Below are 9,140 nucleotides of genomic sequence, written 5' to 3'. Positions count from 1 at the left end.
CTTAATGTGAAGGAAGTTGGTAAGGACGCCCAGGGGAGCCCCTCACCCCGCTCCATCCTGTCACCTCCACAGGGCCCGGGCCGCCTAGGTCCAGCCCCATCTAACAGTTCAGTTTTCATTCCTGGAGGGCCTCCTGAGTGCCAGGCCCTGGCATCTCAAACCAGCCCCTGCCCTGCCCGGAGCGTAGGCACCTGAGAGCCGACAAATATTAAGCAATCACCCAAGTACGTGTAAAATGACAAATGTTGACAAGGTCTCAGGTGGTAGAGGGTTTTATGGGGAGATTTGACCAGATATGCAAGTCAGAAAAAAGCAGCAGGCCAAGAGCTGAGGCTGAAGGAGGAGGAGGAGCTAAGTTGACCAGGAGCATTTTCAAGGCGTAGGGAACTGGGACTTACGCGAAGAAGAGAGGGAGGGAATGAGGAGAGTCCTCAGAAATGAAAGAAAAAGACTAGTGTGCCTGCAGACGGTTTTGGGGAGGTGGGTTCCCCTTCTGGCCCAGGGAACTGTGAGGATTGACCATTCAGAGGAGGGGGAAGGCTTTGGAGAGCTCAGAGTGGGCATTAGTCTTGTTTTTCTAGGCCTTGACCTCCTTTAGTTTAAGAACTACTGCATTTAACTCATCTTGCCCTCAGAACCTAGCAGGTGCAAGATTGTACAATGACTTAATGTTGAATAAGGAGAAATTAGGTTTTACCAAGACACAATTGGAAACCTTATCAAGGCTGTGCAGAGACATTTTCTAGGCCTTAACTTTCTTAGAGAAGCCACTTGAAGTTTAGTTCCAGATTTACAAACAGGGACAGAGCACAGCTAGGTAGGGACCCCAGTACAGCTAACATGCAAATATTATTTTTAGATCATTGGTTCAAATTGATAAAGTGATTAATTTCACTGTAGTCTTTTTAAGTGACAAGAAAGACTATGTTTCTCTCTGCTTAAAACTCTTCAAAGGTCTGGTTTCTAGGTGGCGTTCAATAAATGCTGGTTGGGTGAATGTTGGTTCCCTCAAGCCCTTCCTATGTAGTAATTATGTGAGGTGAAACACCAATCAGGATTAACTGGAGAGGAAAGAGGAAGATGCACGGAATCAGCTCACCAAAGGCAGGAAAGGCAGCAGCACGAAACTAGTGAGTGTGAGCACAGGGTTACATGCTTCTGCCTCCAGACTGTAGGACTTGGTTGAAAGCTTCTTGAGTTCAAGTCTCACACGTGCCTAACTACCATAGGTAGCTTTTCCTCACCTCTCAAATGTGTAGTACTTATACTATCTTGGACAAAGCTTAACTAAGCTACAACCATGGATCTAAAAGTCCTTTAAAACTAGAAAGCATTTAAAGAAACATGAGATTAAGGTATTAATAAGGAAATTTTCATTGAAGATCTCTTTCTCCCTCCTTTCCTCAGGGATTTGAGGATTAATGGAGAGGGCCTTGGGAAGGGCTGTGGGTTTTTGCATTATGAGGGAGGGAACTTCATTTAAAAGGAATTCTGCAACAAAGCATTGAATGATACTATGAATAGCAACTACCACCCCTTTTTGTTAACCGATTAACTTAATACCTTATTGCAATTATTTGAGAGAAACCTAACAGAAAAAGAAACTTGTGTGACTGAAATGAGGGAGTAGAGAAAGGCTGAATCACGTGTTAGGTCTTCATTTCCCTGTGTCGGTTCCTCACACCCCAGCTCAAAGCTCCCTCCTTAGTGTTGTCTAATGTGTATTGTCCACCTGAAAGGCACTGTTCAAAGCTTAGATCATATCTAGCCAGATCATAGTTGAGATAGATGCAAACTTGTTTTTCCTCCTCAGGGCCAGTTAGAACTGGGCTACTCTGGCTGGTTCCCTTTGGGATCAGAGTCCGATTTCAAGTTAATCGCTGTTTAATTCACTTACCACAGTATTGTCTTACCTAGAACTTATTATACACAGAGCCTCTTCTTTTTAAATGAAGTTTTCAAATGTTTGGAACCCCAGAGAGGGAAACAGTTTAACACTGCCTGTATAGAATACTTCTTTGACCTGGGTTCTTTTAAAAATGTCTATGCAGGGAGCTTGCTGCCTTCTGTGGTAACTGACTCACAATGTTACCATGAAGTAAACTTCTGTGATAAAACCAGTCATGACAAAAGGTCCTTTCCTGAGTCTTTCTCATCATAATAACAGCCAGTCTTTACTGAGTGTTAGCCAGTGCTGGGTGCTTCTCATGATCTCATGTAAGTGACCCCAGCAGCAGCTCTTCTATGAAGCAATTCCTGTTTATTGTCCCCATTTTACAGGCAAAGAAACAGAGGGCAGTGTTCTGTCTTTGCAGTCCAGGTTCTTAACCCCTACACTATATTACTGTGTGCTTATCTTGCTTCTATTACATGGTAATTATTTTGTGTGTGTTGTGTTGTAACACTGAAGTTTCTTTCTGTTTTAAAATGAAAAGGGAGCTTTGTTTAAGGTGGAATCTGGAACAGACAGTCTTAACAATGAAAGTGGAACTCTTGGATTAATTTCTTGTCACCTAAAGTGATTTTTTTTTTTCTTTTACCAAAGACAGACTAGAATGGAGTGAAAAAAGTTTGAAAATGGGAAAGCCTTAATAGGTTCAAGCTTTAGGATTAAAAATCCTAAATAGGATTCATCAAGCCAACCCCCATTTGCAGAACTTTAAAAGTAGACTGTTTTGACCATTTAGAATCTTCTCTTTCACTGAAATAAAGGAATGGTTTCCAGATTTGCAATCCATTTTCTATTTCCTCAATTCCTGCTTACTGTAGAGCACTTTGTTTCATGAGCATCATGTTTGTAATGCAGTTCTCTGTGGCTAATAAAAAAGTTTACTGGGAAGCACACTTCCTCTTTTCCGTCTTTATCACTCAGAGAAAGGTATACGCTGAGTGCTTATCTCCTCGGCAAAGGCAATGACTTGACATTTTCACCAACTCCTCCAGGACAGCATTTTGAACTTCTGCTTCATTTGAAGAGGGTTGTTTTTGCTACCCAACAATTTTACATTTGCGTTTGGGAATAAAGGTGAAAAAAGGATGTCTGCTCATAAGAGAACCCATATTAATCAGTTGCAATGTACAGACCTTGTTTTGCTCTAGAGTCAAACAACAAGGCATTTAGAAGACAATTAGAAAATGTGAACACTGAATATTTTATGATATTAAATAATTATAGTTACTTTGGGGGCTGTGATCATGTTTAAAAAGGGGAGTCTTTACCTCTGATCAAAAGTGACAGCAGGACTAACACAACACAGAAAAGATCACAGAGGAATGGAGACAACAACAATGTATGAATGGTCATGGTGACAGCTAGCATCCGCCGAGTGCTTCCTAGAGAGTCTGCTCTACACACTTTCCAGGTGCTCATTTACAGATGAGAATATTGAAGTACAGATGAGTTAAGTAATTGATCTGGTTCACAAAACTGGAAGATGGCAGTGGACACAAGAGTAGAACTCAGGATTCCAAACTATAATTATCATCACAGTGACAAACATTGATGCAGAGCTAATAAACAGAAGACACAATAGCAGTCTCTTATGGATGCCTAACCTTTAGCTAAAGACCATGCTTTGTTTAGATAAAGATAACTGGGAGGTGAATTTGCACTCACAGCTCAAAAGTGTGCAGGCCTGGGACAAGTCCTAGACCACCTGGAAGTTTTGTATATGCCTGAATATTGAACTAAGTCTTTGAATGCAAAAAAGGTCCTTATATAAAAGTGAAAGAGAATTTGAAGGAAGGAGGTTGAGAAAGTCTAACAAATATAAATAAAAAAGACTGAAAATTGGTACACTAAAATATTGACAATTGGGTGTCTTTATTGCTGGGATTGTGAGGGATTTAAAAAATTCTTATTTATGCTTTTCCTCACTTTCCAACATTTCTACAATATACATATATCACGTTGGTGACTTTTTTTAGGAGGAAAATCTTGGAAGTCATGAAGACAAGAACTAGCTTTTATCAAACTCCAGCAAAGGTTAATTGTATCTGTTTGTAGTGACTGAAACAGAGGAGGTCTTTGACCTTTTCTGGCTGTTTAGAAACTTGTAGGTCAGAACCATATAAGTTCATTAATTTGGTTCTGCATAGCTGAGTTTATCTCTTTCTCCCTTATATCTGTAAGTCGAAAGGAACTTATTCATTGATAGATATAAAAACCAATCCTAGATTATACAGGTGTGCATTGTTTTTGTAGGATTTGGTTTTTTTCTTTTACACCGTAGGTTACTACCAGTAGATGGTCCATATAAGGAGCCTCTAAAGGATCATGAACCTCTTGAAATTGTATGCAAATCTCTGTGTGTTTGTGAACATATATATCTTTTTTAGAGGAGATGAGTTTACAGTGTTCATATATTTTCAGGGAACCCCTCAAAAAGATTAAGGACCACTATCTGAAGCAGACCCATCTATAAGTCCCAGACAAGGGCAAAACAAGTCTGAATTTTTTATTAGGAAGCTAGAGTCAAAGTTGGAATCAGGTGACACTGTCAGTCCATATGTGGCGTTCAATAACAAGATATTACAGTCATGAGTTGCTCATAAGATTGTAAATCAAAATTCAGATTATAGGGACAGAAATTGTCTGGAACCAGATAGAACACAGCAAAGGCAGTTTTAGTAAATACCTGTCACATGAAAAGGAATTGATTATAGATTTGAGTAAGACAAGAATTTTTCCAGTAATACTTACAGGTCAATATGAGTTAATGTGGCTGAGCTCCCAGATAGCTATGTGATTATTCCAACTTTCCTTCCTAAGAGGTCTCTCCACATGCTGTGAACAATCTACAAGAGATTCAACGATGCTGGACTCCCTGCTTTCAGTTACTGCCTTACCATCTTCATTACATTTACAAATACGTCTGAGGTTTTAAAACCTTCAGGGAGTGACCATAGGAAAGTCATCATCACTATCATCATCATACTTGAAACCATATCATACAAATGCAGATTACTGTAGGGTCAAGATGTTCCACAAAATAGTAATGACAACATTTGGTTTGGGTTTTGTAGCTTAGAGAATGAGAATAACTTATTTCAAAGACTGGATGGTTAGTTGGACTGGTTCTCATGGAACACTGGATGAATTTATTTCTTTAAATTCAATACTATTGTGGAGAATACAAAAGAAATAGAAGACCGAGTTCTTAACCTGAAGACACTTGCAGTCTTTTCAGGAAACGTGAAACAGTACAAAGTAGTATTTCCATATAGAGTACAGCATTTAATTCAGGGTGTTCAAGTGCTACAACTATATTCAGAGGCTAGCTGAGGGCTCTTGAAAATTGCTCTTTGACAATAACACACACATGCATACACATATGCATACACAGATTCCTCCATCTCTAGTGAAGGTAGCTTGCGTGATCAGTTTCCTTTCATTTTTGAAAAGAAAATTAGTAATACATTAAAGTATTGTGTTTAGAAGACATCTTCTATTTCAGTTTTATCTTCTTCAGGGGTCTTCTGTATTCCAGTTTTTTATCAAGTCACATTAGTTTAAAAGGCAAACATCCATACACAGATGTGTTTTCTATTGATGAATTTTTCAGGCTGAACATTTATATAGCTAATCATAGAAAAAAAGTATTGTTCTACTTTATTTGACCGAGTCCGGTAATGTCAGGATAAATATTCATTTATTTAAGCCACACATAGTGTAGTTTTTCGGCATTTAAGAGACACGCTTGCATTTCATAGTTTTGCTTACCATTTAAATCTCAACCATAGTTTTTCAAATGTGGTACTGTATGTGAAGATTTGTCTTTATCTCTCTTAACTTTTTAGAAAAAATGATAAAATTATCTTTGGTTTCTACTTATAGGTGGGTTAATTAGATAAAAGATTTTGAAAATTCACATTTGAAGAAACTAGGGGAGGTTTGGGGCTTCTCAGGTGGCTCTAGTGGTAAAGAACCTCCTGCCAATGCAGGAGACATAAGAGATGCAGGTTTGATTCCTGGGTGGGCAAGAGTCCCAGGAGGAGGGCATGGCAACCCACTCCAGTATTCTTGCCTGGAGAATCCCACGGACAGAGGAGCCAGGCAGGCTACAGTCCATGGGGTTGCACAGAGTTGAACACAACTGAACTGATATAGCACATGTGCACAGGGAGGTTTTAAGACAGAATACATCAATATGTAATTGAGAAAAATTCTCAGGGTTTATGTTAGGTTTGAAACTGTAGTACAAAACTGTTGTGAGATACCTGATCACAGAAGCACGAGCCATTTGTCCTTAGGTTTTCTAACAATGCCATTTGCCAAAGCCACTGTGACAGTCTAGTCTATAGGGAACGGCACACTGGGCTGAAAGACAAGCTCTCTGGGTTCTGATGGCAGTTCCTTTATTATCTCCAACTGTTTTCTTTCTGAAGTGGAAGTATTAATACCTGCCCCCCCCCCATCTCTCAGAGTTTCATGAGGACAAACTGCGATAATAATTAAAAACGCTTTTGGCAAAACAGAATGAGTTCAAAATTTTAAGATAAACTTCTTTTTAAAAATATTTATTTATCTTTGGTTGTGCTGGGTCTTAGTTGTGGCAGGTGGGCCTTTCATTGCGGTGTGTAGTCTTCTTTCTAGTTGTGGTGCACAGGCTCCGCAGCATGTGGGGTCTTAGTCCCCCAACCAGGAATTGAATCCACATCCCCTGCATTGGAAGGCAGATTCTTAACCACTGGACTCCCAGGGAAGTCCCTTAAGATAACTATCTAAGAAAAAATTTGATTTAAGTGAAAATCAAATGAAAGTATAACAATAGTCGCACGTTTCCCCCAGACTGCTACAAAAGTCCAGGAAAATTCTGTTTAGGGAGACTCTAAATTCTCTATTCCTTTCAAAGCATTCTTTCCCACAGTAGTGATTCCAGCCACATGCATTCTGTGAAACAACATCTGCCCCTTACTCCGTTGCTGGTAAAGTATAAAGAGCGTGGGAAAAGATGAATGATTTGGAGAAAAGACACTTAGGGTAGAAAGGAGATTACTGTTAACAAATGGTTGTTAAAGTTCTTTAAGAAAGTGTTCCACCTAAGAATTTGTGGCAAGCTTATCAGATAGTCTAGTCACCATCCAAGGCAGCAATGGGAGAAAAACTCTTCAGGGTGTCACTTAAGAGCCTGTGTTTTCTTATTCCCAACTTCATATCTTTACACCACCCCTCATTTATCTGTACTCCTTGTTTAACATTCCTCTCTTCCCCCAAAGCCTTGCTAAAGGTGGGAACTTCAAGTCAGTAAAGACTTAAGTACATTTTTCTTGAGGAAATTTCAGAGTATTTCCTGCTTTTGTCTGTAATTCATGATATTGTACTTGTTTTTCTTGGGTAAAAGAAACCAATGGCTAAAAGCTTTCTAAATCTTTCTCCTACTGCTGCCTACACCATCTTGGAGGCATTCTTGTTTACTCATTGCTGGTATTGAGAGCTTTTAAAAGGGTTAAATCCATATTGCTATTCCAGAATCTTTGAAAAAAAAAAGTCTAGTAATAAATGGTTATATAAATTACAATATCCACTTCAAAATTTATAACTATTTAAAAAAAACTAGTTTCTAAAAACAAGGCAAGAGCTTGTAACAAAGTTAAAGTGTAAGAAGTACATACAATACAGTCATAATTATATACAGATCCTTGAGTATAGGTGGGTTTTTTTCCTGTATGCTTTTCTATATTTTCCCGATTTTCTTTTGTTAGCATGTTTATATTAGAATAGAATGCCTTTGTATTTTTTTCCCAGCCAAATCTTAATCACTTTCACATTGGTTAATAGAATAAAATCATGTATAATCTTAACAATAATTATTAAATAAGAATTCTGGGAGGATTTGGTGAACAACGAATGAATGAGTTCACTCCAGACCACTCACCTTTAAGTCAGTGCTAGAGCTCAACCTGTTATGTGCAAGGTAGAAAGTGGCAAGGTTACTGTAGCTTTGTAATAGACTTCATTTAACCTCAGCCACTGCAGGCATGGATACCTCGAAAGACCCCATTACTGCCCCCCGCTTCGTCCTTTACTGTCTCTTTCCTTTCCAACTTCCCATTTTATTTCCATGTCTCTCCAATGACTTAAATCAATGGGCAGGAAGGGAGGGAAACAAATGAAGCAGGTCAAACTTAAAGGTACAGAAAAGATTCTTTTTTCCTTACTTCTATCTCTGCAGGCAGGAGAGGTCCCTTTGGACAAGTTCTGAGAAATAGAACTATTTCATGTGACTGAGCACTCAACTGCTTCTGCCAATGGAGCTTGTGACCCAGTTGTGGGAGTGGAGTTGAGTTCCCTTTTATTTCTTCAAGTGACTTTTTAAAAGGCACTGGAACTTGTAACAGTTTCTTCCTTCCTCTCTTTCTTTTGAACACTAAAAATTCACAATAATAATTAATATTATCCTGTTAACATTTTGTGAAACTGATCAAGGCCTAAAGCAGCTTTTCTGCATAAGATTTTTGCAATATCTAATGTTATGTGGCAGTCTGGATGGGAGGGGAGTTTGGGGGAGAATGGATACATGTATACGGTATGACTGAGTCCCTTTGTTGTCCACCTGAAACAGTCACAACATTGTTAATTGGCTATACCCCAGTACAAAATCGGAGAAGGCAACGACACCCCACTCCAGTACTCTTGCCTAGAAAATCCATGGACGGAGGAGCCTGGTAGGCTGCAGTCCATGGGGCCGCTAAGAGTCGGATATGACTGAGCGACTTCACTTTCACTTTTCACTTTCATGCTTTGGAGAAGGAAATGGCAACCCACTCCAGTGTTCTTGCCTGGAGAATCCCAGGGATGGGGGAGCCTGGTGGGCTGCCGTCTATGGGGTTGCACAGAGTCGGACACGACTGAAGCGACTTAGCAGCAGCAGCAGCAGCAGTACAAAATAGTAAGTTTAAGAAAGAGATTGTTGCAATATCATATTCAATAAAGTCTTGTGGGCAGAGACTGTCTAAAGTCATAGAGTAGTGCATATTCAGATGCCCCTTAAATTCTCCATTAACTCTCTAAACATACTCAAAATTAACACCAAATAAATAAATAAATAAATAAATAAAAGTGTTCTGTGATATTCAAGCAATATTTTTTCAACCTTTAAAATATTGTGGAGGAAAACTGTCTCTAGAAAATTTTGCCT

Source organism: Budorcas taxicolor, chromosome 5 (genome assembly GCF_023091745.1).
Source record: "Budorcas taxicolor isolate Tak-1 chromosome 5, Takin1.1, whole genome shotgun sequence".
Lineage (NCBI taxonomy): Eukaryota > Metazoa > Chordata > Mammalia > Artiodactyla > Bovidae > Budorcas > Budorcas taxicolor.
The sequence above is the reverse complement of the archived record's forward strand: the minus strand, read 5'-3'. Positions refer to the sequence as shown.